Source organism: Taeniopygia guttata, chromosome 29 (assembly GCF_048771995.1).
Source record: "Taeniopygia guttata chromosome 29, bTaeGut7.mat, whole genome shotgun sequence".
NCBI classification, from domain to species: domain Eukaryota; kingdom Metazoa; phylum Chordata; class Aves; order Passeriformes; family Estrildidae; genus Taeniopygia; species Taeniopygia guttata.
In genome coordinates this window covers 578,422-605,766 of record NC_133054.1, presented here as the reverse complement: position 1 = coordinate 605,766, position 27,345 = coordinate 578,422, and the positions used below count along the sequence as shown (strand labels likewise).

The 27,345-nt window shown below is 52.0% G+C and overlaps 2 long non-coding RNA genes across 2 annotated transcripts; both read right to left on the bottom strand.

The window, feature by feature from the left end:
* Positions 1-19,737: 19,737 nt before the first annotated feature.
* LOC140680860 (uncharacterized) lies at positions 19,738-22,484 on the bottom strand. Its single transcript, XR_012052241.1, has 3 exons — positions 22,193-22,484; positions 21,379-21,517; positions 19,738-20,207 (listed from the first exon to the last, which is right to left on the bottom strand). It is a non-coding gene; the product is annotated as an uncharacterized lncRNA (long non-coding RNA).
* Positions 22,485-23,199: 715 nt separating this feature from the next.
* On the bottom strand, positions 23,200-26,836 carry LOC140680836 (uncharacterized). Its single transcript, XR_012052215.1, has 4 exons — positions 26,454-26,836; positions 26,011-26,169; positions 25,713-25,824; positions 23,200-25,286 (listed from the first exon to the last, which is right to left on the bottom strand). It is a non-coding gene; the product is annotated as an uncharacterized lncRNA (long non-coding RNA).
* Positions 26,837-27,345: the final 509 nt, after the last annotated feature.

The window sequence follows — 27,345 nt, the reverse complement described above, 5'->3', positions numbered from 1 at the left end:
TTCACGTAGAAAGACCGGCAGCGCAGCAGCTGAGGGCCCGGCCGAGCCTGGCTCGGGGCTGACCGAGCTCCAGGCAGAGCCTGATGTCAGCCCAGAATCGACAGCCCACTCAGGGAACAATGCAATCCATTCTCAGAGGTTGACGGCTGTTCACATGGCAATGGCTGAGAGCGTGGCCATCACAAACACTGACACCAGAATGACTCAGGGCATCTCAAAGACTGGCACCATGCCCACTCCCACTGTGATTCATGCTCCCACTACGGATTTTCTCAAGGACATTGCTGTTCCTTCTCAGCAGCAGGTAAGCAGCCTGGGGCCAGGCCTGGAGGCCTCCCAGGATTGTGTGTTCCCTCAAGCCACAGTCACTGGGCCTCCTGATCCTTTGAGGCCAGCACAGTGTGGCGGGAAGGGAAGCACTTCTTAGGGGAAGCTGGGGAAGTTGTTCCCTTGGACAGCACTCCAAGTCTTCCCCGTGCTTCCTCCAGGTGCCAGCCATTGTAAGGAACATTCACCAGCGTCTCATGTCCCAAGTCACTGTGGATATCTGGCTGCAGATTGACATTTTGAGGCTGGCTGAAGAACACCCTGCTGACCTGGTGCTGACCCTCCTGCGCTGTGCCCCAGCGTGTGACAGGTACGGGGCCCACGAGCCTTGAGAGCTCAGGGCTCAGCAGCCTTTAGGGCCCCTGGCCCTGCACAGCCTGTGCAATGGGCTCTGCCAGACAGGCAGAGAGGCCCAGGAGCCTCGGGCCCCTCTGTTCCCTGAGCCTGCTGCCAGCGCTCCCCCCCTGCCCTTCAGGGCACAGGGGCTCTGTCACCTGGGCCCCCACGGGTGCACAGGGCATGGTGCTGTGACTGAGATGCCCCTGACACAGAACTCTGATCCCACAGAGCTGCTGCAATGATGTGGAGAACCATAGGCTCATCGAGTCCCACAGTGGAAAAGGTGCTGCCAACGCTGCTCTGTGTGATGGAGAACTGGCCTCTGCACAGCATGTGCACCTCTGATGGGGACAACGAGGAAGTCTTTGCCCTGGCTGTGAGTTTCTGGAACTGGCCTTTGCTCACCCCCAGGTTGCCAGCAGCTCTCCATCCTCTCCATCCCTCAGTTGCTGGGCTGAAACCTGGGCTAGGGGCAGGCTCAGGGGGCACCAGGCCCGCTGCTCCCCCTGCGTCAGCCCTTGGGCCCTGCCCCATGGACACCTTGTCACTGAGCGCTGCCTTGGGCTGTTCTCTTGCAGGCAACTCTGGTGCTCCGGGTGATTCTCCAGGTGCCCAAGTGCCACGAGGCGATGAACCTTTATTCCTCCCACCTGTTTGTGGCTCTGCTCTTCCATCTTGTCATCACCACACAGCAGATACCATCAGAGGAAGTTGCTACATTCTGGAGAGCATGCTGGGAGGAACACCGCCTTCACTGCAAGCCCAACAGGTCCCAGTCCCCCTGTCCTTCCCGTGCCCTTGTGGCCAGTGCCAGCGCTCCCAGTGTGACCTGGGCTTTGCTCTGCACACAGGTTTGCAGTGCAGGCCATGAAGGTTCTGCTCTGCCGACTGCAGTGGGACCATGTGGTGCTGGCTATGGAGCGCAAGCGTGGCTGGGACACGCTGCTGTGTGCTGAAACCCAGCACTATGCTGTGGGTCTGCTGGCCAGGTGAGACCCCCTTCTCCCCACTTTCCCCAATATTTGTGCCCTGTGCCCAGGTGCCCCTCACAGTCCCTGCGGTCATGGGCCAGAGGGCCTTTTCACTGAGGGACGGCCAAGGAAACTGGAAAAGGCTTGGAGAGGAGGGTGCCCAGAAGGGGCCACCTCACAAAACGCCCACATCCTCTCCAGGGATGCTGGGGAAAGACCCGAACTCTGTGAGTCACTCCTGGGAGGGGTTTGGCCTTCCCACCTCAGGGCCTTTTTTCCCCCTTGCCAGGGAGTTGTGCCATGTCTTGGTCCCCTTCTGTTCCCACATTGCATTCCGCCTGCTCCGGCCACAGAGCAGGGAAGAGCCGTGCTGGGATCTGCCCTTCCTGGCGTTCCTTGTGGAGGTGAGCCTGTTGGCCAGCGCTGCCTGCCTCAGCTGCCTCCCGGCTCTCTGCCCTCTCGCAGCCGCAGTGCCTGGGACGGTGCCCACGCCCCGTGCTGCTGCCTGGGCCCGGCCCTGTGCGGTTCTGGGCTCCTGCCGGCCGGGTCCCCTGTCACTGCCCTGTGCCTTTCAGGTCCTCGGGGGCCTGGACTTGAGTGAATGCGGTGACAGGGTTCTGGAGATGATGTCAAGGCACCTGCGGAGCGAGTGCAGGGAGCGGCGTCGCCTGGCGCTCCGAGGCCTTGTGGTGCTCACCAAGGATCCCTCGATGGTGAGAAGGGGGCAGCAGCTGAAGCTGCGCTGGACAAAGCAGCCCCTTGGGCTGGCAGGGCTTCAGGAGCTGAGGCAGCTGCTCCCAGCTCTCCTGCCTCACCTGCCCCAGTGCTTTGGGACAGGCCTTTGGCCTGTGGGCCCTGCAGCAGCAGGGTGGGCCTGCAGTGCCAGGGCGGTGTTGGCCGTGCAGCCATCCACGGCTCCCCAGCCCACCCTTGTGTTCCGCACAGGCCAGAAGAATGTACCCGCTGTCTCAAAGCCTTCTGGAGCTGCTGGGGGATGCAGATGGAGAGGTGGTCAGCATGAGCCTCCATGTGTTCACAAATGTCCTCCAGCACAAAGACATCCTGGTATCCAGCACCACTGCCCCGAAGCTCGCTGAGGCACTCCTCCTGCTCTTTGACCATGTAAGGCTCCATGTCCACAGCCATGGGCAAAGACTGCCCGCATACACTTTTCCCTTATGGATTTTCTGACATTGTCTCTGGTGAGCCTGGAATAATTGGTCTTAAAAGTCTTATCCCCTTCTTTTCTAAAGGACAGCAACTATGTGCTCTTGCTCTCTATTCAACTCTTTGACAAGATGATGAACTTGGTAGTGGATGAAGGAAAAAAGCCCGTGAAGAAGATTTTGTGTCAGAGCTTGCTCCCACTTTTCTTGCACTGCCATGAGGACAACCAGCGCGTGGCAAATGTGAGGTTTTGTGTGATGCTGGTGGATCTCTGGGAGGGGGCTGGGCTGCCTCCTGCCCTGGCGCCTGGCGGGCTGCAGCCTCCTCCAGGCCCTGGCACAGGGACGCGGGTCCTGCGCCCTGGGCTCTGGGGCCATCTCTGGGTCTCGGCTGCTCTCCAGGCTTCTCGGGAAGCGCTGCTTGGTGTGGCCGAGTTTTTGAAGAAGAGGAATCTCAAGAAGCTGCTGAAGAAGGAGCAGCTGTCAAAGTTCACCGAGTGCCTGGTAAGGAGGGCCGGGAAGCCGCAGCCCCAGCCTGGAGAAGCCCCCTGAGCGCGGTGCTCGGTGTGCGGGCTGGCAGCTGTGCCCCTGCCCGCTGCTGCAGCCCGAGGCCGCGCGGGCTCTGCTCCAGGCTCCTGCGGCCCGAGCCGGGTGCCGATGGAGCCGCGGCCCGGCGGGGCTGCAGGGCGGCACCGCGGCTCCCCGGGCAGCAGCCGGCCCTCTGCCCCCTCCAGAGCCCGGCGCCAGCGGCTGCTGGCCGGGCCTCAGGGCTGTGCGGGCAGGGGAGGCCGGGGTTTGCGCAGGGAGCGCCCGGCCCAGGGGCTGAGCCCGCGCCAACCCTTCCCTCCTGCCGCTCTCTGCAGCTGGCAGAGGACAGGAGCAGAGTGGCTGAGCACCTGCGCCGGGCCCTGCCCTACCTGCAGAGCCCACAGGAGCCCCTGCGAGAGGCAGCCGTCAGGTTCATGGGTGAGCCACCAGCCCGGGCTCCCTCCCCGCCCCGCCGCAGCTCGGCCCCAGCCCCGCCTGCTGCCCCGGCAGCGCCACCCGGGCCGGCGCCTCTGGCAGCCGTGCCCTGGGGCGGCAGCGTGCGGCGAGGGCCCGGGCTGAGCCCTGCCGGGCCAGGAGGCCGTGTGGCCCCAGGGCTGGCAGCGCCGCTGGCAGGGAGCTGTGCCGCTGGGCCTGACAGGCTCTGTGTTCCCAGGGATGGCCGGGCGCTACCTGAAGGGACAGCCAGCCGAGCTTCACCTTCTCACTCAGGGTGAGTGAGGGCAGCGGGCTGTCAGCGGGGGCTGGCCGGGAGAGCTGCAATGCCAGCCAGGGAGCTGCAATCCCTGTCCCGGCTGTGGCCAGCTTCGCTCCTTGTGTGGACGAGGGCTGGTGTGGGCAGCGCACAGAGAGATTTCAGGGACGCCAGTGGGGGGATTCGTGACCAGCGCCTTGCGGCTGATCCCGTTGGATCTTCGTCTCTGTTAGGCATGGCGGGAGCTGGGAGAGATGGCCTTAGCAGAAGAATCGCTGGGTGGCCCTCTGGGCTCTGACTGTGGTAGTTTATCTGTCTTCCAGCGCTTGAAGCCATGAGCGAAGATGACAGCCCATCCTCCACTAACCTGGAAATTCAGGAAATTTTTCGAAAGAGATGTGCAGAACTAAGGTCATCTGCTGGATTCAGAGAACCACGATCCCAAGAAAAGTACCAGGAGACAGTGAAGAGAGCACCAGGACTCAACGTCACTGGAGCCCCAGGCACACCTGATGCTGGCCACAGCTGTGCCTGCTGCAAGCTCCCATAGCTGCTGCCTTCCCCCTCCCTGTTGATGGCTCCCTCCCCATTCCCTGTTGACAGCTTCTTCCCTCCAGCCCTCAGACCCTGCCCATCCCCCTTTTTTTCCCCCATCTCATCCCTTCCCTTTCCCTTCCATTAATAAAGAGTTTGGTTTCTCCCCCATACCTGCATCTCTGTGGAGCTGACGCGCACAAATCCCGGGCCCTGGGACACACAGGCCCCTGCTGCTGTTCTCATCCACGCCGTGTTCTGTGCACACACACAGAGAAACGAGGGCAGATCAGGCTGGAGAGGTGCCTGTGCTGAAGGTGCAGTTCCACAACTCTGTGGAGTTGCAGATCTTGCTGTGCAGCCTGGAGCCCCTGGAATTTGGAAGAGCCAAGCCGAGTAGGCTCTGAAGGCAGCTGTGAGGGATTCCATGGCAAGCTTCCACGGAGGGCAAAGGAGCTTGGAATGCTGGAAGTTTTCAGGAATAGCTTCCTGAAGGCTCAGCAGTGCTCCATCCCTGCACAGGATCAGGGAGAGGGCAGAACCAGCGACCATCCGGGCTTAGCAGGGAGCTTTGGGTGTGCCTGCGGGCAAAGGAAGCAGCAGCGCGGTGCCCGAGACTGGGACGCGAGACCCTGCCAGTGCCCGGAGCGCTGTCAGGCAGTGCTGGGATCCCGGCTGTGGTTCTGGTCCCCACAAGTGAGGAATGGCCGCCCCAGGCTCAGAGCCAGTCAGAAAGCCAAGCAAGTGAGAGCAGAGGGAGGGCACCCTTCCAGTCTCTCTTGGGCATGGCCACAAAACAGCCCCTGCTGCTTCTTCCTCCGCCTGTGTTTGGGCTGTGCTGGTGGCAGAGGCAGCCAGGCTGTGCTCTGCCTTCCAGAGCCTGTTGGGAGCGGGCATGAAAAGCGCTGTGTGCACAGCAGAGAGGCCTGGAAGGTGCTGGCAAGAGTGTCCTGCGGGAGCAGGGCTCTGGGCTCTGGCTGGGAACAGCCTGGTCTTGGTGCCGTGGGCGCAGGCAGGAGTTGAGGCAGGTGAAGAGGCACTGAGCAGCTTGTGTTTGTAGAGGGCCTGGGGCTGCACGTCTGAGCCTCCACCTGGAAAGGCACTTGGGGGAATAGGAGCTAGAGCTAGAGTGCCTGTCCTGAAAGGACATGAAGTCCTTCAGCCTTGCCAGCGTTTCCTAAGGGTGTGTTGGTGTTGAGCAGAAAAGCCGCACATTTGGTGAAATGCATTTGGAGGACAGGGGCTTGCTTCTCAAGGACAGTGCTTCCCAGGGAGCTCCCAGTGAGACAGGTGCAAGTGTCCCCCTTTGGCTCTCTGTGCTCCTTTCAGTCCTTGAGGCCCGCTGCACTTGGCAGAGGGGCAGGGGAAGGGAGAAGGCTGTGAAGAGCAGGTTTGGCATCCACCTGGACCTGCAGAGACCAACCCAAACACCTGCAGCAGCGTGTGTTACCCCCCCTTTGGACAGAGGGGTGAGCAGAACCATCTCTGTCCATCTGTGAGCCCCAGAGCTCTCTGTGGGAGCTGTGAATTAAAAGGCCTTTACACACTCACGTTTCACATCTTCCCTGTCTGTTGTGTTGCATCTCTTGGCAATATGCATTTGCCTCCTGCTTGCTGGGAGCTGCTGTGGCCCAGGGCCAGCACAGACTGGGCTGGGTGGGCCAGGCAGCGTGGTAAGAGAGTCTTGGCTGATCTTGGTGTGTGCCTGGGCTCAGAAAAGGCTTGGAAGGTTTGCCTGCCGAGGTGTCCTGCTCCTTGGCTCTCCCTGTGCATCTTGGAGAGAACAAGGGAGGCATTTCTGGCAGCTGGGCATCAGCAGGCCTTCAAATGGGGGCGTGTTGTAGAGCGAGCCCAGCTGAGATACCCTGAGAGGAGCCCAGGGCTCCTTGCTCCTCTCTGCTGGCCCGTGAGCGTCTGTCTGCTCTCGGGATGGCCCTGGCTGTGTCACGGGTGCTGCGTGGACACGAGACAGCCGCTCCTGTCCCGCTGGGTCCCAGCAGTGCCTGGCAGCCGTCCTGCATCCACGTCAGGATGCTGGCCAAGAGAGGCCCTGGAAGCTGAGGCAGCTGATTTGAAGCTTTTGCAGGCGCCCACAGGTCAAGGCCAACAGTGTTCCCTCAGGATACAGCATTCCTGAGGGGCTTCCCCAGAGCTGCCTGATGCCACCCACTCCTTGTGGCACCAGCTGCTTTCCTGTGGAAGGTTCTACCTTCCTCAAGAGCACAGAAGAAGCTGGAGAAAGAGCTTGCCAGGCTGCTCTTGATCCTTTACCAGCAGCCCTGGGTGAGCAGAGTAGTCCCAGCTGAGCGCAGATGTGCCAATAGAAGAGCCGTGCACGGGAAGGCTCGGTGGGAAGGGTGATCCAGGATCCCACCACTGGAAGGGTGACTCTTTGCCAATTGAGCATCCCTGCAATCACAGGTGGGCCGCTGACGCAGCCAAGAGCTCCGTGATGCCTCACCACACCCGTCGTGTTCCTGAGAGGACTCCCAGCCAAAGCTCAGCATCACGGCCACCTCTGCCACGTGCTCCCTGAGGTGACTCCTCTGGATATCGAGCCCTGGAGGAGAGGTTACACCTCAGGTTTTGCCTGGCTTGAAGAGAATAAAAAGCCCCATTGGTGACAGCAACATCAACAGGTAAAAATGTGCCAGTTTTTTTTACTTTGCTCAGTTTCCCTTTCCCTACACTGCTTTGTTTTATCTCATTTTTCATGGTTGCAAATTATCTTCTTTTCTTTCCCAAATTTCAAAAATTTCTCTAGATGCAAACTAGGAAGTGAGTGTGGAAGTGAGCTGCCTTCACCTTTATCTGCTGCTGTTGGACAGATGAATCCACACTACGGCAGAGCACTTGCAGATTACTCTCCTTCTTCTGTGAAAGTTTGCCTATCAGTGTAAGCGGCATCTGGAGATGGGAAAACTGAACTTCAGGTACTCCACCTTTCTTTCACCAGGTCAACAAGGAGATTGATTTTTCTTCTGCTATGCTAGCAAAGCCACAGGCTTGTTTTTGATTCCTACTCTTTATGACAAGGACGGGAGTTGGGAGTAGGGGGGAAGGAAGAAAACTTTGAGGGACCAGCTCTGCCCCTTGCAGTCACTGAAGGGATGCCTACCAAGGGCGGTGAAGGGAGAGGTCTTGCCAAGGCAGACAGTGCAATCATCTCTTTGTCTCACATAGAATCAGTGGGTCATTAATGTTTGAGCCAGCCTCTTATTTCACTGCAGTTGTCTGCATTGTCAAGGCTTTCCTCAATCCATCAAAAACCTGAAGGCCTTAACAGCCCCCAGCAATGGCTGGAACAGGAGTTATTCCTGATCTAAAGCAAACCGTGCTGATGGCCTCTCTTTCTGTGATATTTGCGACACTGAGCAAAGGGATTGACCAACAAGAGATGATTACTTTTCCTTTTGTGCTCCCTTAGGTTAAAGTTTTGAGAAGACAAGGATTATCTCCAGTTTAGAATCCTGCTTTTGAGCTGATGGATTCATTGCAGGCTCTGCTCCCTTTGCACTCTCAGCTTCCTCCAAAAGAGGAGTAGATGTGTGAGAGCCAGAAAACCAACCATTGGCAGCCCTGTATTGTGTGGGATCTTTTATTTACAAAGGTGGGGACATTTGTACCATCACCTTCTCTTGATGGCTCCCCAAGCCTTGCTCTGCCAATAGAGCTACATGCAGAGAGGCCATTAGGAAGACTAAGGTGAATGCCTTGTGAAGGCCAGGAGACTGTTCTGAAGAAAGTCCCTTCCAGCACTGAATTTTACAGTGGTCCAATGGGCTGGCAGGTGCAGTTTGTTTTACCTGGTTGCTTGGTTGCTTTGATCTTTAAAAAGTCTTGTAAATGCCTAAGAAGAAGAAAGTTGTTCACCTGTTCTGCATAGCGGGGGAAAAAAATCCACCCCAAATTGCACAATGGAGGGAATATCTGTCTTTCTGTGTCAGTGATGCTAAACTGGAGTTTCAGTGGGAGAGGGCTCAGCCCGGGACAGGTTTTCCAGGCTAATTGAAAGGAACATGGTGATATCTGAAATGCTATTTGCTCCATGTGCTTGTGGCTTTGTTTAGCATGGAGATCAACAGAAATGCATAGGTAGCATCTCTCTTTACACCTGAGCCTGTGAAGAGAGGGTGAGCTGCTTTAATGGCTCTCTATACTTATTGAAATCTCTCTTTGTTGGGTATCCTGGGGTTTACACTGACTAGTACCTTTCCGTAAGACATCTCTCAATCAACAGAGACAGCCAAGTTTACAGGGCAACATTTTTCCCCTGCTTGTCAGCATGTCAAGCAGCACCAAAACACACAATCTCCTCCTGAATCCCATAGCTAATAATTCATTTTTTAAAAACATCATCTACTGTCTGTAATGGTGTTGGAGATGGGTTAAGACAGCCACACTCCTGCTTCCTACCTATGGAGAGAGGAGAGCTTACAGCAGCTACCTGAGAGGCTGTTTAGGAGGGAGACCCTTCTCGGCACTGTTCTGCAGTTTGGGTTTTTTCCTTGCAGTTAACTGTAGATACACTTGAAAAGGAAAACAAACAGAAAAAACCCAAACCAGTGGGCTATTAACAAGAGGGTTTAATATTGACAATGGCACTTTGCAGTGGGAGTGTGATCTGCTTAATGTTCCAGAGCAGAGCAGCCCATCAATTCACATCCCTTTCCTTGGCAGAGGTGCCAACGCTTCCCCCAGAAGTTAAAGCCATGTGTCTCATTTCTGAGAGAGGCTTATTCACAAAAAGAGAGGAAAAATTCATTGTCTGATCCACAGAAGGAAAAAACACACAAGGGGATAAATTATGAGAATTAAGATGGGCAGGCAGATTTCTGCAACTCGTGTATGTAAAAATCTGATCCTGGTAGACTTGAGCTGTGTCATTTTAGATGCATTTCTCTAACCCACGTAAATATTTCTGTCAAAAAATCAAATCTGGAAAAGAAAGAAATTTCATTCTTCATCAAAGCTCTACAGTGATCTCGTTATTAAAAACAGAGGAGAAAGATATATCAGGAAGGCAAACAGTTACAGCCACATAGTTGTTTTCAATAATCCAGTGAGTCACTACATAGAAAAGCCTTTCATTTCTCCCTGTGGTTCAGACAAAATAGTTTATTAAGATTTTGGTGCATTATTAAAAAAAAAAAAAAAAAAAAAAAGAAAGAGGAAAATGGTACCTCTTTATTTTAAAAACTGTTGCAATAAAAATTCAGATTATTCAAATGTATCAAGTGCATTTTATAAGGCAGTAAGCACAGCAATTTTTTCCTCATACCACAAGATATTCCCTGGCTTTTCCATCTCACTCATAGTCCTATGTAAGGAGGCTGTTTACAAGGTATTGCTACAGCGAGAGAAAAATATTACAGAAATGAAAACTTGATCCAGCCAATGGCTGGATTTGTAATGAAAGACCTAAGTGGAAGGTAAACTGCAGCCTAATGTAATATTTTAAAGGCAATTCTTTAAAAGTGATGTATAGTAGATGCAAAGGGGATCTGTACTTCAGATCTTCACCCATGCAGAGGTGTGGAATAGAAGTTAATTGCATATGTAGCTATAATGCACACTGAGCAGCCGGAACAGACAAATACAAACATTTAAGATATTTCACTTTTTTTAAAATCACAAGGTTGTGAACTTGCATTTTGTTTTGGTTTCTTTTTCCCCAGGAAATTGGACAGGAGGCTGGCTGAAAGTGTACCAGTGCTCTACAGGGATTTCTTGTGCATTTTCAAGGAAGGATTTGTGGTGTTCTAGAATGTGCAAATATCGTTTGGGGCTTGTTTTGTTTTGTTTTTTATCTCAAATGCTTGCCAAGGAAATCGAACTGTACAAACATAATTATTAACATTTAACCTTAAATTCTGAGTCTTCATTAAGTCCTAATTTAAAAACCTTAGGAGGGAAGCTTGCAACCATTCCTGTTCATAAGGTTGGATGGAATTTGGGGCAGGTTTTATGGCAGAAGAGGGAAAGCACTGAAATGGGGAAAGCTCAGCAAACTGTGCTGAAGCCAGTTAGTGGTCAAGTGGTCGTGTCATGGATAATGGGACAAGATCTGGATTCAAGGTACCTCTTGTGTGGTCAAAGCAGGCCATGGTGGACGTGGCTCTGGGCAGCCTGATCTGGTGGCAGGTGTCCATGTTTGTGGGCTTGGGGTCAGATGGGCTCTCAGGCCCCTTCCAGCACAAACCATTCTGTGGCTAGGAATTTAAGAAGGCTGTGGGAGAACTGGATGGCTTGTGGGCTGAAAAAACAGGAGCTTTCCCTTTGTGTGAGAGTTACTACAAATCAGAACGGGGTTTTTTTCAGAATTATTGTTTAAAGAGTAACAAAAATTCCCCTGAAGCACAAAGAAGAGTACTCTGGGAACCTGAAAGAAGCCACCCAATTAGATGATAGAAAAAATAACTTATAAAGACAAAATTGCAGAAGCAGTCAATACAACACAAGCTTCGTAATTGTATTTTATGTAACTAAAGGCTGGTCTCAAGAAACATTTTAGTGCATTACACCACCCCACAATGGGCCCAGTGCTGATGCTGGATTAACTGTCCCCGGTGAGTGGCTGAGCTCACGTCTCCCTGCCTACCTGGAGCTCGACTCTGCTCTGCCTCTGGGGTTATGATCTCATCTCTGAAGTGCTGCAAACACAGCTGAGCTCCACACTGCTCCCACTGTAGGTCCCACTTCTGGAAACGTGGAGCTGGGGATCTGGGCCACGCAGCACAGAATCTCTGCAGGAGATGGAGGAGGTGAGACACCCCCATGCCACTCTTTCTCCCCACAGATATTCACCACAGCTATCTTCAAAGGCCATGGACTTCCAAAGAGCTGCTCGCCTGGCTGTGCATATATGGAGCCTGTATTTTTCCTTCTGCTTCTCCAGGTGGGAACTGAAAAGCTTGCACCTATAAAGAAGCACCCATCCTTGTCCTGACATCAGTTTGAGGTGGGCTAGTAGGTATTTCCAAGGGTCTCAGCTGTTTGCAGGTGAGAAGTCATTTTTTCTTGCACAAGCTTTCTTCTTGCATGGGCTTTTGGCTGCTTGTCACGTATGAGGCTGTGCTGGCAGGCAAGAGGAGACCCAACTGAATATTTCTGTCACACCAAGTGTTTGTATTTGTTTCAGGGTGGCTCACTCTGTGCAGAGATGCCTGCTTCCAGCTTTGTGCACTCTGGCACGTGTTGCCTAATGGACCAGGACTTCTCACTCAGCCCAGCTGACAAGGAGCATCTCTGTCACCACAGCTGACACACGCCTGCTTTGTTAAATGACATAAGGTGCTGCAGTGCAAGGCACAAGTTCTCCCATGCTTTCAGCTAAACAATTTACTGCTGTGCTGCATATACCCTTTGGTCCAGCAAGGGAGGACCCAGAGCTGGTCAGTGTCCCAGTGGCCAGCTCTGTCCCCCTTGACACTGCAAGGAGCAGTGGAAACAAAGTGACATGTTGACCTAATGCCCTACCTGTAGGGCATTCACACCTACCCTGCCTGACAGCTCCCAAACTGCCTGCTGAGGTTCAGCCCCATGAGGCATTTTCTGCTCTGCTACATCCCAGCTTCTCCAGTCCTCCTGCCTCTGCACCATCCTGGGTCTAGGCAAAGCCAGGGCTTTGGAATGTGTGTTTCTGGCTGAAAACTGAGGTCTTTTCTGCACATCAAATGCTCATCAGCGACTGGGAACACAACCAAGGAGGTTGTGGAGGAGAGGAGGAAGCCACACTTGATCCCACAGAAACCAGAAACCTAATTTCACACCGAAGGCAATTAGCCAGCACGCATTTGGTTAGGGTGGCTGTGCTACTTTGTAAAACGTGACCTTTTAATAAGCTGGAGTGGTGGATCTGAGTTTCAGCCAGTCTACACTGGCAAAAGAAAACCACCAGCAGTCAAATATCATCAGGAGAGGGAAGCAGTTGTGAAGTGGCCCTCAAAACCATCTCTGTGCACTTCCAAGTCCTGTTTTGCACGACGGGATCACGTCCCTGACTCCATGCCATCACACTCATCCTCCCTCCTGAAGCCAGCAGGATGCTGCAGCATCCTTGGCTGGGCAGTGCTGACTCAGGCACAGGGTCCTGTGCCTGCTCCCTGGCACTGCTGTCCCCCAGATATTTCACCACTAGATATAAAAATCCCCGAGTCAGGCGCTTGTGGCTGCGCTCACTGCAAGGAGAAGCAGTGAAAGGCTGATTTATGCTCTGAACCACAAAAGCCTTTTATTGCTGCTTTTTTACTTGAATGTAACTCTCTTGCCCTTAAATGTGTAATCCCTTTCTAACAGTCTTGTGGAAGTGGCAGGGCTCTCCATGGGTTAAAGGCAGTATTTTTCAAGAGGATCAAATTGTCCACCAGGTCCCCGAAGCCCCTCTTGCCCTGGCACAGCCAGTCCTCCTGTCAGCAAGGGAGGAGAGCAGCAGTAAGCTATGTGCTGCCGGCATGGTCCACCACATACCCCCAGCCCTCAGCTTCCTGGGGTTGTTGGAGAGTTATTCCATCACTTGGAGTATTCCCGACAGTCTTGGGCACTGCTGCTCCTTCAGGGGAGAATAAAACCCCAAGCTGATCTAACAGCAACAGGGATTTAGGAATTTGGCTCCAGGCAGCATATGCATTTAAAGAATTATTTATTAATTTTTATTAATTACTATTAGTCATTTATGGCCCCTTTAAATTCAACTTCTCAAGAAAAATATTGCTTTAGGGAAAAAAAACCAAAAAACCCCAATCATTAAATGAACAATTAGCAAAAGCTACAGCTGCACCATAAAAGAGAAATACTGGAGTAGGGGGGAGGAATATTTCAAATTGACTGGGAGATGCAAGTTGTTGAATGGATGGAAAGCCAGCCGAGATCCTAAGGAAAGGGTGATGCTGGAGAGGGGCAAAAGTACACAGTGTGGCATTGCTAGGTTCATTGTCAGGCCTGCTGTTAATTACGTGAACCCAGGGTCCTCAGGAAACAGGAAAGCTGGACAGGACAGAACACACGTCAAACCAATATGATTAATGCAACGTTCTCTGTTTATTCGAGAGGAGATGGCAGCTTATATACACTTCTATACAGTTTACAGTTTACAAAGGCACATTCATTGGCAAGCGAACATTGTGTGTCTTTTTCTTAAGGTGACCTAAACCTCACACTATAAACCTATACTACTTCACACCCAGACAGCCCAGTGCTTCCCATCACACCTTAATACAATTTCTAACTGCGCCACAAGCTCTTAATTTCTAACTGCGCCAGAGGCTGGAAAGCCTCACAAGGCCCAGATCTGAGGCCTAGGCTGGAGTAGCTCAAATCTCATTCCAAACATAAATCATGGCCTCTCTGTCTCAGAAATGCTGCAACAATTAGGTGCTTTATTAATGATTTGGAAGCAATAAGAATTAATTGCATCAGAAAATGATGGTACATTGGGAAGAGCTGAAAGCAGAGGTGAGAGCAGAAGAAAGAACAGCGAGAGAGGCAGGGAGGACTGAGGGGTGTAAGAGGGATTTGATTTCATTCAGGCTCTGGGGGCTTTTCTACAGTTTCCCCTAGTAAAAGAGCACCAATAATGTCTGTGGACAAGGAAGGGGCCCAAAGAGGTCAGACAGGAGGGTTTGGTTTGAAGCAGGAACCATGGAGACCCTTCCTGTCCCGCTCAAGAGAGGAACAGAGACTTGCCTGAGGTGTGAGGCAGGCAGAGTCCCTGCGCAACAAAACTGATCAGCGTGGAGGGGCAGCTGACTTCAGAAGATCCCAGACTGTATAGCAGGGCGTGTTTAAAAGAAAACACTAAACAGACAATACATTGTTCTGCCTGCTTTGCAGCCTAACTGAAGGAAGGGGGAAAACAAAGCCCAGATTAATGTAGAAATTGCATTTAATGATCATCTTGAGAAGCCATAGGACAAAATCAAGGGAGTGAGCTGCCCCAAGCTGTTAAGGAGGAAACCCTCTGCCCAACATTAAATCACATGGAGAAAACTCCTCTGGCAAGAGAATATTTGGTGCTTAAAGACACCCAGCCCTCCAGCTACCCAAACACCACCACATTCAAAAGCGCACTTGCAACTTACTTGGTGGCACAGTTAAATTTATTTGCAACTCATCATTCTGGAGGTAGGCAAAGGTGACAAAGCCAAGGACGAAGCACTGTGTAAAATTTTACTTTTACTGAGCGGACCCTAAAGAAGCCCAAGCAGAGCTTTATTTTGTGGCTCCTCGGGCTGACAGTCTCCATTAACCATTGGTTAATACTGCAGCGTCAGAGCAAACCCAGAGTCGCAGCCCTGTGCTGTTAGAAAGTGTCCTTCATCCCAGCAAGGGACCTTGGGGTGAGAACATTTTGCATGAAGAGCCACTGGTGTAAGAGCTGAGCCTCTCAGCTCTGCATTGCAGTCAGTGTGTTGTGTGCCATCCCTCCACGCCACAAATAAATCTACAATTTCTCAGCTGGGAGCCTTTGGAAGCCACATACTAATATGCTTATATGGGAAGAGATACCAGACAAGGTTCAAATAAAGAGCTCATTTAATAAATAAACATGAGGTCAGTATGGGAACAGCAATAATTGCTTTGTATGACAAGATTTGCGTAGCAAACATTCGTGATTAATGTACAGCCGGGGTCAGGTAAGGAGCCTTCACTATCATTGTTCCGTCTGCACCTTCCAATCTAGAAGGTACAGCAACTCCAGCCAGAGCAATTAGTCACTGTTTACTGAGAGGCAGATCGAGCAAAATTTTTCTAGTTCAATATTTGAGCGAGTTTCGCCTCAGAGCCTCTCGCTGGATCCATTTCTGCGCCAGGCAGGGATCACACTTCTTTCCTGGGGGTGGCAAGGAGGGATGATCAGCAGTGCTGCTAATCTGCTCAGCAAGGGCACGGGCTGGCTCCCAGCCTCTCCTGCTGGCCTCTCCCAGGTGGTGTTCTCAGGGAAAACCTAAGAAAGAGGCTGAAGACCCTCATGTCAGGGCTCTGCTTCCTGGCTGCCTTTTCTTTCACCTGCCTCTGCCTGCCAGTTTCACGGCCCCTTGGCCACCGCTGATGCAGGCAGTGGGATGCAGCACCGAGGGCAACACCACCTCCTTCTTTACAGCCTCCTTTCTGCAAAGCTTGCCTAATAAGTTCCAGCTAAACTTCCAGCTCTTTGGCCAACGAGCAATAATCCCACTTGAAATACTATCTTGATTTGGGGATATTTTTCCTTTTTTTAAAGGCATGCAAGCCTCTGGCTTCCCTGGAAAGGAGGCAGTTTGGCTGGAGGGACTGGGGTTATTCCTCTGAGGGTAATTCCTATGGGAAAACCATTCCATTGTAGCTGGTTGGAGGCAAGGAACTTGCTGCTGCAGTCTTCCACCTTAACTGCTTGGGGGTGCCAGGTAAAGCTGTTAGCATCACTGGGAAGTCACTCCAGGAAGTACTGCACAGAACAGCTGGACAGGCATAAGGAGAGTTCCTTCATGTTGGTGAGATCCAGAAGGGCTTGATCGGAGTAAGCAGGCCTCAAAACCTAGGGCATGCATTTTGGGGACATGAAGGGAAGAATTGAAGGTGTTTTTCTCTTGTGCACTCGCAGAATTCAGTTGTGACTGAGGATGCCAATCAGCTCCTCAAGAGTGATAAATGGCAGCTGCTGTCTCCCACCTGTGATGAGATGTTGAGATTTTCAGTCTCTGTCTTTCCAAGACAAGTCTTGATGAGACACTGTTCCCCAGGATCTGTTAGGGGGGATGTCTGTGTTGGCATTTCACCCTTGTGCTGGGGTGGCTGGTGGTGAGGGGGCGTACTGGGCTGATGCTTGCAGGACCCTGGCACTGCAGCTGTCCCCAGAGCATCCAGGAGGTGCCACCAGGCTGGCAGGGGACATCAGGATGGGGAGTGCATTGGTGGGAGATGCCATTACACCTCTGTGCCCCTCAGAGCTGCAGGCAGGCTGGAAAACGTGGCTCTCATCAGCTACTTCAGTGCCAAGTCCACCCAGCAGCACAGTGAAGAGTGATCTCCGAGGTGCTGCCGACCCGCCCTACTGCCCTGAAAACCTCTCTCCCTCCTTTGCAGCCCTTCCACCCTAAAGGTCCCCACCCGCCTGGGCTGGGCGCTGGGAAGCCCTGCACTCACCTTGGTGCTGAGAGCGCAGCTGGGGCGCTCTGGGCCATGTGCACCACGGCAAGGCTGGGTGAGCCCTCCGGAGCCGCCGGCGGTGCCTCGCCATGAAGAGGAAGAAGGGCAGAAGCACGCGCCAGGAGGACCTGAAGCGGACGCTCTTCCCAAAGCGCTTCCCCCTCCTGTCCCGGAGCCTGGAGCGTGCCCTCATGGACCTGCGGAGCGCGCAGTGAGGCCTTTGGATGGGATATGGAAGAGCATCGTGGTGCTGGGCCCCCAGGTTGACGTGGGAGAGCTCCCTTGCATGGAATGTTGGGGTGGGTGGTGGTGACGGCACTGGGCCATGGGGACACGAGTGTCCCAAACTGAGCAGGACGGGCCAGGCATCCCCATTTCCCCATTGTTCCTGAATTCCAGAGCCTGGGAGATTTGACTTTTGGCTTTTGCAAGCTGGAGTGAGGAGCCCTTCCCCTCAGGAATTCATCCCTCCTGCCATCCCTCCTGCACTGCTGAGGATCACCCCGGTTGTTTTTCAAGCAATATCCTTAATAATTTTTCTTTTTTTAAATATCCCCAGTCTCCTTTTTCATGCTGTGAAGTCAGGGATCAGGGAGATCTCAGTCCTGGGAATTGGGGTTGCTCAGCTGTTCCCCATCTTTAGGGCCTTGTGCTGCCAGCTTCTCCTGGGAATGCTGCCATGCAGCAGGAGAATCCCCCTGGAGGTGCCTTGCCCTTGCCCTGCTCACTCTGTCCTCAAACCCAATTGATCCCCTTTGCAAGCCCTGTGGATTTGATGCTCCCAACTCCCTCCTTTTCCTCTTTTTTTGTCCTGATGGCAAGTGAAAGGGACAGGAGGGGAATGGTGACTCTCAAAAGCTGCCAGACCTTCAGCTGCATGTCATAAACCCATTCCTTTCTCTATAATTCACATCATGCTGCTTTTCATTCCTCATCCTTTTTAGTGTGAGTAGTTACTCCATTTTCCCACTTTAATACAATTGTACCACACTTCTCCTTTCTCATATCCCAGGAAGCTGCTCACCCATTACATGGCTTTAAATGGAGCAATTGCAAGATTAGGTTCCTTTGGCCAGGCCATTAAAAAATGCCATTACAGAGGAACTGCAGGAGAGTGCCTGGAAAATCAAGCTTTGAGGGTGAAAGCTCTGCAGGCATATTTTTATTGCTATTGACCACCCCAGGGCCTCTGGGAGAAGGGAGCCAAGAGCATTTCTGGGGGTTTTGTCCTCTGAGGAAGGAGAGAGGGCAGGAGTGGCTCCATGTGGGGTGGGTGGGATCAGCTGGGATCTAGGTTGTTGTCTTCACTGAGAATTAAAAATAAACATTGTCAGCCCTGGGAGGCAGAGCTGGAGTGCTTGTCCAGCTCCTTGGGACAGCAGGGCCAGGGAGCTCCTGGGGAGCTGTGGAGCTGAGGAAGGGCCTGGAGCAGGAAAGGCTGAGGGAGCTGGGGCTGAGGAGATGCTGAGAGGGGCCCTCAGGCCTGGGTGACCCTGTTGTGACCCTGAGTGTCCCTGGGTGTCCCTGAGTGTCCCTGTCCATCCCTGTCTGTCCCTGTGTGCAGGAGGGCAGAGCAGCCCCAGGCCCTGCTACAGGCCCAGCAATGGCCCCAGAGCCCCGGGCAGGGCTGAGCCCGGCAATTCCCTGCCCAGGAGGCAGAACTTCCCTGTGGGCACTGGAGCAGAGCCCAGAGAGGCTGTGGGTCCTCCCTGGCTGGGGATATTCCAGAGCCCTGTGCACACCCCGCTGTGCCCTGTGCTCGGCATGGCCCTGGGGTGGCACCAGCTGAGCCTCTGTGCTCCCTTAGCCCTGCCCCACTCCGGGATTCTGGGATTCATCCCCCCACATGAGATTTTTGGGTGACCCCCGGGTGAAGGTGTTCCCGAGCTCTCTCTGGGTTTCATTCAGCAGGAAATCATTTTGCCACATTCTCCAGTGGTGTCACCGAGACCGTCACTTGCCGGGTCACAGATGGCTCGTGACTGTCCTTGCTCCCTCTCTGGGCTGGGGATGGAAAGTTCCTGGGTGAGCTGAAGGGAAGGATCCCTCTCTGTGCCATCAGCAGGTGCTGGCCGTGACCTCCCAGCACTTGGGCCTTGTCACCGTCACCCCTCTGCTTTATCCTGAGCCTCTCCTCAGGTGGAGCCCGGCTGTGGTGGCACCCCCAGAGCGGGGAGGGACATAAAGGACAGCAGAGCCACCTGTGAGCCAGGGCAGGGCTGATAAGGAGCTGGTTTGGGAGGAGTGACTTGGAATGCTGCATGTAAATGTGGGAGTGCAGAGTCCCAGATAAGATGTGGGCGGGTGAGATAACAAAGGGTCAGGAGGGCTGATCCCGGGAATATTTCCTGAGAGCAGCTGTGTTCAAAGCTGGCTGCAATTCACTGCCTGCTTTTCCTTGACAGGGAGGTGACCTCCCTCTGCTGCCCGCTGAGGTTTGGGGTTGATATTTGGGTAGTATTTGTCAACAGACCAGACCAAACACCACCTTGATTTGTGTTCTAAGGCACCTGCTGTTTGTAACGGGGATTTTCATGAGGGAGGTAGCAAGGGGAGGGCATGTAATTTAATCTCCAGGATGTAAAAATCCATTTCTGCTTGTACTTGTTGATAATGTAACTGTGACACAGCTATTACAAAATGACCCGAATGCACTTTCACAGAGTTGTCATAATGAAGGTTGGTCTGTACCCACAGGTGCAGGATGCTGCTCACAGTTTGAGGGAAAACTGGAACAACTGGGGTGTTTTTTCTCTTTTTTATATTAACAACATTATTTTTTATAGCTGCCCTCTCTGCAGTACTTTCACCTGCAGTTGTCCATAGCTCCATAAAATAACCTCTTTTTTGAACCAAAGAAAAACTGACTGGTGGAGGAAGACCAGGTTTGGGTGAGGGTGGATTTTTTCCAAGGAATTCCAAGGGCAGAGCCGGACCTCCTGTAAAATGAACATTTTGTGTGGTCATCAGTTGCTTCAGGAGTATGTCGCTGTCGAGGCAGGACGGGAATGAGAAGACTGACTCAGAAGACTGCTGAGAGTAAAACTCTGATTTATTCAAAATACACCGCTCTTTTATTTACATTCTTTCCCAACTCTTTCCCAGGCTTCTGCCTGGCTAGAAACTCTCCATTTCTCTCTTTGACTGAATCTGAGACCCACAGGAGTATAGATTAAATCCTTGGAGATGTAGATGTTAGAAAAAGAACAGAAATTACCCCTTGGAACGAAACCAAACCTGTCTATGCTGGCTGGTTTTGTCTGTCTTGGTACCTGGGGTACGAGTGCCACGAGGACCTCATTTCTGGGAGGGCTGGAAATGGACAGTGAGGGGTTTGGGATGTGAGAAAATCACTGCCTGGAGAGGCTGGGGTGTGTTCTGGGAAATGCAGGCACTGGGAGAGCAAATCCTTCAGCTGACTGTCAGAGCAAGACACACTTTTTGTGTCTCTTGGAGATCTCTTGGGTCACTTCTTCTGTCTCTCGTGTAGAAATTCTGGCCCACCTGCCATAATTAAAAGTCGGGATACAAAATTAGGTGGAAGTGCAGGACGGTGTGATAGGCAGGATGAGTGTGGCTCCAGAGAAGGGAACAGGAGTGGGAGTGAGCAGGATCTCATGCCCAAAGGTGGCTGGGGTGGGTCAGAGGATGGAGGATGCGCTCCTGGAGGCAGTTTGGGTGCATGAGAAGAGGCTGAGAGTGCCCAACAGGAGAAGCATCACCATATGGAACTATAAAGTGAAGGGAAAACCCCCTCGTGATTCGTGCAAGTGAGTAAACAATTGCTGTCCCTACCTGCCTGCAGGCAAGAGGTTTTGGTGTGAGTCTGCTGTTCCAGGCTTGGCCAAGGACACAGCCTGGGAAGCTCCTGCAGTGTGATTCAGTCCAGTTTGTTTTGAAAAGCCCCACAAAAACACAAGCACATGTACAGGAGGCATGGAAACTGCAGCTTGTGTTGGGAGCACAGTTGCTGGGTTTGTACACTTCAGCCAGGAAGAAAGGAATTCTTGTTGAAACTCGTTCTGTCTGTTGCTCTCTATGTAAACTTCACATATTTTGTGGGATGCTGCATCCACAGAGTAATCAGAAAGCATGGGGGAAAAAAGAGGCAACATTTGCAGATAGTCCAGTTTCCATTTCTGCTTTGCTGCTGCACATGATTAGCACATTGAACATAACTGCTAGCACTCACTTACAAAGACTGTGAATAAATCATTCCTTTGATCTTCTTCAAAATCCAAGAGAAAGAAGAGATAGGGTAGGATAAGGATTGCATTAAGTATGATAGTGTTTAGAATTTCTCAGTCTTGAAGGTTTTTTATTCAGGGACCGACATATTAAAAATTTAAATTATTCTCATTAAAACATTGTTCCCTGGTACAGCTGTCAAGAGGAAATAGAACATAACTAGGACATTTGTGTCTGGCCAAAAGTCACCAAAATCTCCAAGCATTCCCAAGGAGAACTCTCACGGAAAGTGTCAGAATCCCAAATGACCTTGACATCACCTCCGAATCAATAGCTTGACATCTGATAGAGACAAGTGGAGAATGCTCAGCGATAAAGGGAGCTTGTGTGGTGCAGCAGCAGAACTCAGGCAAAGAATTAAGGGATAAGGAAAATGTCAGACTATAAAAATCAACGAGATACTGTTGCCAAAAATTAGAATTCTCACTTTGGGCTGTAGGAAAGGAGAAAAGCGGTAGAAGAGGGTAGGCAAGACTCAGAGGCTGATCCCCATCCTCTGCCTGTGATACCACTCCTGTTGTTCTGAAGCTTTTCAACAAGATGTCTAGGGACAAACTGTAAAGAGTCTAGAAGGGAGAAGGAGGAAAGGAATAAAAGATGATCAGATCTGAAAGTGAGTTTTATCTGGGGAAAGAAGGAAGGAAAGAAGGAAAGAAAGGGAAGGGAAGGAAAGAGAATGAGAAAGGGAAAGGGAAAGGGAAAGAGAAAGAAGGAGAAAGAGAAAGGGAAAAGGGAAAGGGAAAGGGAAAGGGAAAGGGAAAGGGAAAGGGAAAGGGAAAGGGAAAGGGAAAGGGAAAGGGAAAGGGAAAGGGAAAGGGAAAGGGAGAGAAGGAAGGAAGGAAGGAAGGAAGGAAGGAAGGAAGGAAGGAAGGAAGGAAGGAAGGAAGGAAGGAAGGAAGGAAGGAAGGAAGGAAGGAAGGAAGGAAGGAAGGAAGGAAGGAAGGAAGGAAGGAAGGAAGGAAGGAAGGAAGGAAGGGAGGAAGGAAGGAAGGGAGGAAGGGAGGAAGGAGGGAGGGAGGGAGGGAGGGAGGGAGGGAGGGAGGGAGGGAGGGAGGGAGGGAGGGAGGGAGGGAGGGAGGGAGGGAGGGAGGGAGGGAGGGAGGGAGGGAGGGAGGGAGGGAGGGAGGGAGGGAGGGAGAAAGGAAGGGAGGGAGGGAGGGAAGGAGGGAAGGAGGGAGGGAGGGAGGGAGGGAGGAAAGGAGGGAGGCTTCAGTACCTGCCGGGCTTTCTGAGTCACTCACCAGCATTCCCAGTATGTTTGCAGGTACTCCAGGGAAGCTCCTTCTCATCTGCAAAGCAGAATTGCAGCCTAAGCCACTTTTCCCATCCTGTAATTCCCCTCTTTAGCCACAGACTGGGGAGAAGTGGCAAACTGCAAACGGCTTGATTACCCAAACTTGGGTGATCCCTGTCCAAGGAGGTAGGAAGGAAAACTGAAAATATTCCTGCAGTTGGGCATGTTGGAGCCAAACAGCACTGTAAGAATGTGTGTGATTAGATCAGGACCAGTTGCTGTGTGTGAGCTCTCTCCCTGTTAGCACATCTACCAGCTCATCAATGTCCATGGAGGCAAAAGGCTGCATCTGCCTTTACCTGGGACAGATAAACTGCAGGCAAGCCAAATTCCTAGGCATGCCTGCACATGTCTGTGCAGAGCTATAGTCTCTCTTGGTGATCTCATTTAAACATAGTCAAAATTATTAAAAGATGCAGCTATATGGATATGACAATTCATGCAAATAAAATTGTCATATATTTTATCGTTATGTACTGTTAAGATACTCTTCTAAGAAGTTTTTAAAAACACACAAGCCAGCAACAGGGATTGCAACACAATGTTGAAACCACCTGGACAAAGGAGGGAGGACTCCATTCACAAGCATTCACTGAGACGCTGCTGCTGGGCCGGGTGCTGAGCACAGGGCTGGGCACACAGAGATGCTTTTGTTCTTGCTGAGCTCCCACTGAGCCAAAGCCTGGCCTGCCCCTCCTCTGGCCACGCTGGAGAGGGGCTGGGGCTGCGGGGCAGCTTGGGAGGGGACACAGCCAGGACAGGTGACCCCCACTGACCCCGGGGATACCCCAGACCATAGGGCAGGCATCACACTCAGGGTATAAAGTGGGGGGAACAAGGAGGAAGGGGGGACATTTGGAGTGATGGCTTTTCTCTTCCTAGGTAACACTCTAGGCTGGAGGGGGCCCTGTCTCACCAGTGGGCAGGGTCAGCACCAAAGACACAGACACCAACTGAAGGAATTGTGTCATTTATATCATGCACAGCTGCAAAGAATTACAAAAGGATAAGCTCAGCAAAGCACATCATCATTAGCAAAGCATTACAAAAGAAGCTCAGCAATGCATCCAGTCATTGCTACCAGAGATTGCCTGGAGTGATTAAGGAAAGATCTATCACCAGTTAGCCTCAGGCTTTACCATCATCCACAGCCACACATCAGCTGGGGGAAGCCAAGGACTGGAGAGTCACTGGGAATTCCTGCAGGTGCCTCCACCTCTGCAGGCAATGAGGCTCCAAAGCTGTGAGAGGACCCAGCGTTTACACTGTTAAACAAACAAGCTGGCATCACTGCCACTGCGAGAACATCTGCTTTCATTCTCCTGACTGCTTTCTCCCAAAGCCTGGCCAGGGCTGAAGGAGGAACCAAGGGAGTTGACTTTGATCCTTCACCCCCAAACAAGGCCAGATGGGGCCTTGTCTGTTTCTAAATACAGAAAGATAAATCCGTGTTTTATCAAGGAACACATGCATTGATCGTGTTGTTAATCATGCTTCCTTAATGAGTGGATACAAATACAACATTTGCTTGGAAGGTTCATCTAGAGGTGAGCTTTGCCTCAGGGCCTGTTCAGGCCTTGATCACAACCTGTTCAGGCCTTGGTACTTTGATCGGTCCTGAGACCTACAATCAACTACAACCTTTGTAACAATTCTTTCAGTAACACAGCTTAGATTTAGGTATTAGGCACAAAGGCATCTCCTCTTGTTCTACAATTAAGTGCAGTTTAAGTTCATTACTCAGAGCTATTCACGTTCCTTTTAAAACATGCCTAAATAGTTGCTATTCTCTGTTATTTATCAAATACCTCTCTTTTCTTGAGACTGTCTCTTTTAAGAAAGGTCTCAATACTCCACTTCCCAGCACAAAGTGTCACAGCAACTCACCAAGTGCACACACTGCAATGATGACAGGCCCTGCCACCAATGCATTTCACAGCAGCCTCTAATTTGGCAGCCACAAAGCCAATCCCACCAAGAAGAATTTTCTTCTTTCTGCCACTCTTCTACTGCTCTTTTTGTCAAGGTGATTCCTGATTGTTGGCCTTCAAACCCATCACTGCTAGCAGTGCAACATCCCCGTCCCCTGATAGCCCAGGTTCCTCCTTGGCCAGCAAGCAGATAATCCAAGGCCATGCGGTTCTCTGGAGTCCCCATTTGTGTTTGTTGGAGCTCATAGGATGTGCTAATGGGCATTTCAACAGTATCATTTACTACCTCTTCTAATAATCCATTCAGCTCATTCATGTCAACTCCACGGGATGGGGCAGCGCACATGGGGCACCGGCTGAACCAGAATCCTTTGCTTTCGGAAACCCAAGGCACTCTTTGGGTGGAAAATGTTCTCTGGGCCCTAAGTCTTCCGTGTGGTTGTTGCTGAAGGACCCTAAATGGGGGCCCTGCAGCTGGGAGCGGTGTGACACTGACACAGACCAGCTGCAGCACCCCAAGTTCTACTGACATTGGGAGTGATGGTAAAGCACAGAAATCTTCTGACACTGTAGCCTCTATAACTGTAACAGGGTTTGGTTTCTCCTGAGGGGAAATCTGAGTGAATCCTGTCACACTGATCGTTGTATTCCCGTGTCCCACAGCACAGGTTTCTCTAACTGTCCCTTCATTGACTCCGTTACGAGGCAGAGCCCATTGACAGAGTTCTGGCCACCCCACAGGGTGGGCCCTCCAAGGGAACCCCATTCCTCCCAACTTCAGCTGAGAACATACCCAGCAATTAGTGACACTGTGTGCTTTGGCTACCTTGGTCTTTAAATTTTCAAAACATTTTGATGACTGATCCCTTGGTGAAACTCTGGAGGTGTTTTGGCAAACGTCAGTAGTACTTTAGTGACACCGTTCTTCATTCTTTTTGCTCAATGTCATTCAGGTTAGGAACAATAATTCTGTTGTCCATGGAGCTGGCAACTTTTTAATTCCAGAATAATGCCCCCAAGGTCCTTTAGTGTTCAGCTTTACCATGTTGTCTGTGGGTAACAAGGCTTGGTGGGGCCCTTTCCCTTTTGGCTGGAAGAGGGCCAGGACCTCTGCTTAAAGAAAAAAAAAGGAAAAAGAAAAAAATACAATTAGATGAATTGTAAAAGATACAAATAAAATCGAAGTGTTAGTGAAACAACTTCTGTAACTTTGCATTAAGAGGTAAATGATCTTTTTAAAAAGAGAACTCACTTATTTACATTGTAAATGTGCTGATGGCATGGATCCATCTTACTGACCTCAACAGCCTTTTTTACAGTTTTTGGGGTTTGTTTCCAACATGCTTTTTTTTTAAATTGTGGTCGAAGCAATAGGAAATTGATTGGGGCCCTTCAAGCTCCAGGCAGGACTGGGAATCTCAACTCTGTCAAACCCCAAATCCTTTAGAAGATGACCTTCCTTCTCACTCTGGGAATGAGCTGCACATTCCCTCTGAAATTGTCAGGGGTTTCTTACGGATGAAAAATCCCACTTACGGCTTTTTGCTCTGCTTTGGAAGTGGGAAGGGCAATTCTCCATCCATCAGCTCCAGACTGCACTGCCTCAGGAACACGGCTCACTTGCCAGCTTTGGCCACTCATGGCACTTCTAGAGGAGGAAGAAAGTGCAACTGCACAATTCCAGCCAAAAAGAAATGAAGAATGAATACTGGAGATCCAGGCGTTCCTGCGGAGATTCAGGGGTTCAGCTGGGACTATGGGGAGTTTGGGTCCTTGCCAATTGGATGTGTGTCCCCAGCTGCAATCTCCTGGCCTGCAGGGGAGTCTCACTCACCTGCCAAAGCAGAAAGCTCAGGCACTGTGCTCCAACGGGCTCGTCTGATGCAAAGCTGTCAGAGCAATGTGAGGGCAGAGCCAGCCCAGCTGTGCCCGGGGCAGAGCCCAGCAGAGCCCTGGCAGAGCCCAGAGCAGCCTCAGCACCCGCAGAGCCCGGCTGCAAGGAGAGAAACCAGAAACCACCCGTCAGCTGAAGGCTGCTGTCCCCTTGTCCCAGCTGCCCACAGAGCCCAGGCCATGCTGGCCGTGCCCAGAGCTGTGCCCAGGGCTGCCCATCACTGCTGCCTTTGGGAGCAGAGCAGGAGGGCAGGACATTCCCAGCCTGCAGCCAGCCACAGCACATCCAGCCCCTCAGCAGCTGCCCAGAGCAAGAGACTCCTTGTGCTTGTTGCCGTCTCCCAAAAGCTCTGATCCCACCATGCCAAGCAGACGGGGACTCACCTCACGCCATCCTCCGCTGGGAGAAAAGCTGGTCCCAAACGATGTCCTCAGCCTTCTCCAAGGGCACGGCCCATCCACGCTGCAGCTGCTCCCAGGCACTTCCCAATCCCGACTGGACCTTACATAGAACGCTTCCTCTAGAAAAACAAACAACAAACTGTTGAAAAGAGATTAGAGACAAGGGGAAACAAGAAAAAAACTCTTATCTCTGTCAAGGGTCTGAGGAAGGCCCAACCCCTACATGCTAGGGAAAATCCCACCCACGGGGGAGAGAAGGCCACACTTTCTCTCTTCCCTCCTGCACTGCCCCCCAAAATAACGGTGATCCCAAAGCAAACAAGGGCAGAGGAGCAGCCCAAGCCCTTCCTTGCCTGCAAAGCAAAGCAGCCCCTGCACAGGTTCTGCAGTCCCACCTCTGCTCCCGCCATGGGGGTTTCTCTGTGCCGGGCTGGCTGCCCCAGCCCCAGCCCCAGCCTCAGCCCAGGCCATGCTGGGTGCTGGGGGCTGTTGGCAGGGCCAGGAGCCCACTCCCATTTTGTATCCACCCCAGCCCATGCCCCCAGCCCTGCCAAAAAGCAGCTGGGCAGCTGACTGAAGTTGCATCTGCCCCAGCAAAGGGAGAAACTTTTGTTCCCAGCCAGTCTGAGCAATGCCCAAATCTGGGAGCATTTCCCCGGCTGTGGACTCATCTGCGAATTCGCTGTGGAGCCTGGCTTTGAAGACGGTGCCACAAGTCCATCATTTTCAGCTGCCAGTGGCCAGGTTGAGGAAGAGGTGTCATCCTTGATGTTGTCGTCGCTGTCTCCAGCAGCAGCAGCAGCCCCACCTGGTACAGCTTCTCCAAGGACTCCTTCTCCTTCCCTGGGGGTCAGACCAGGCTGTCAGGGTTCTG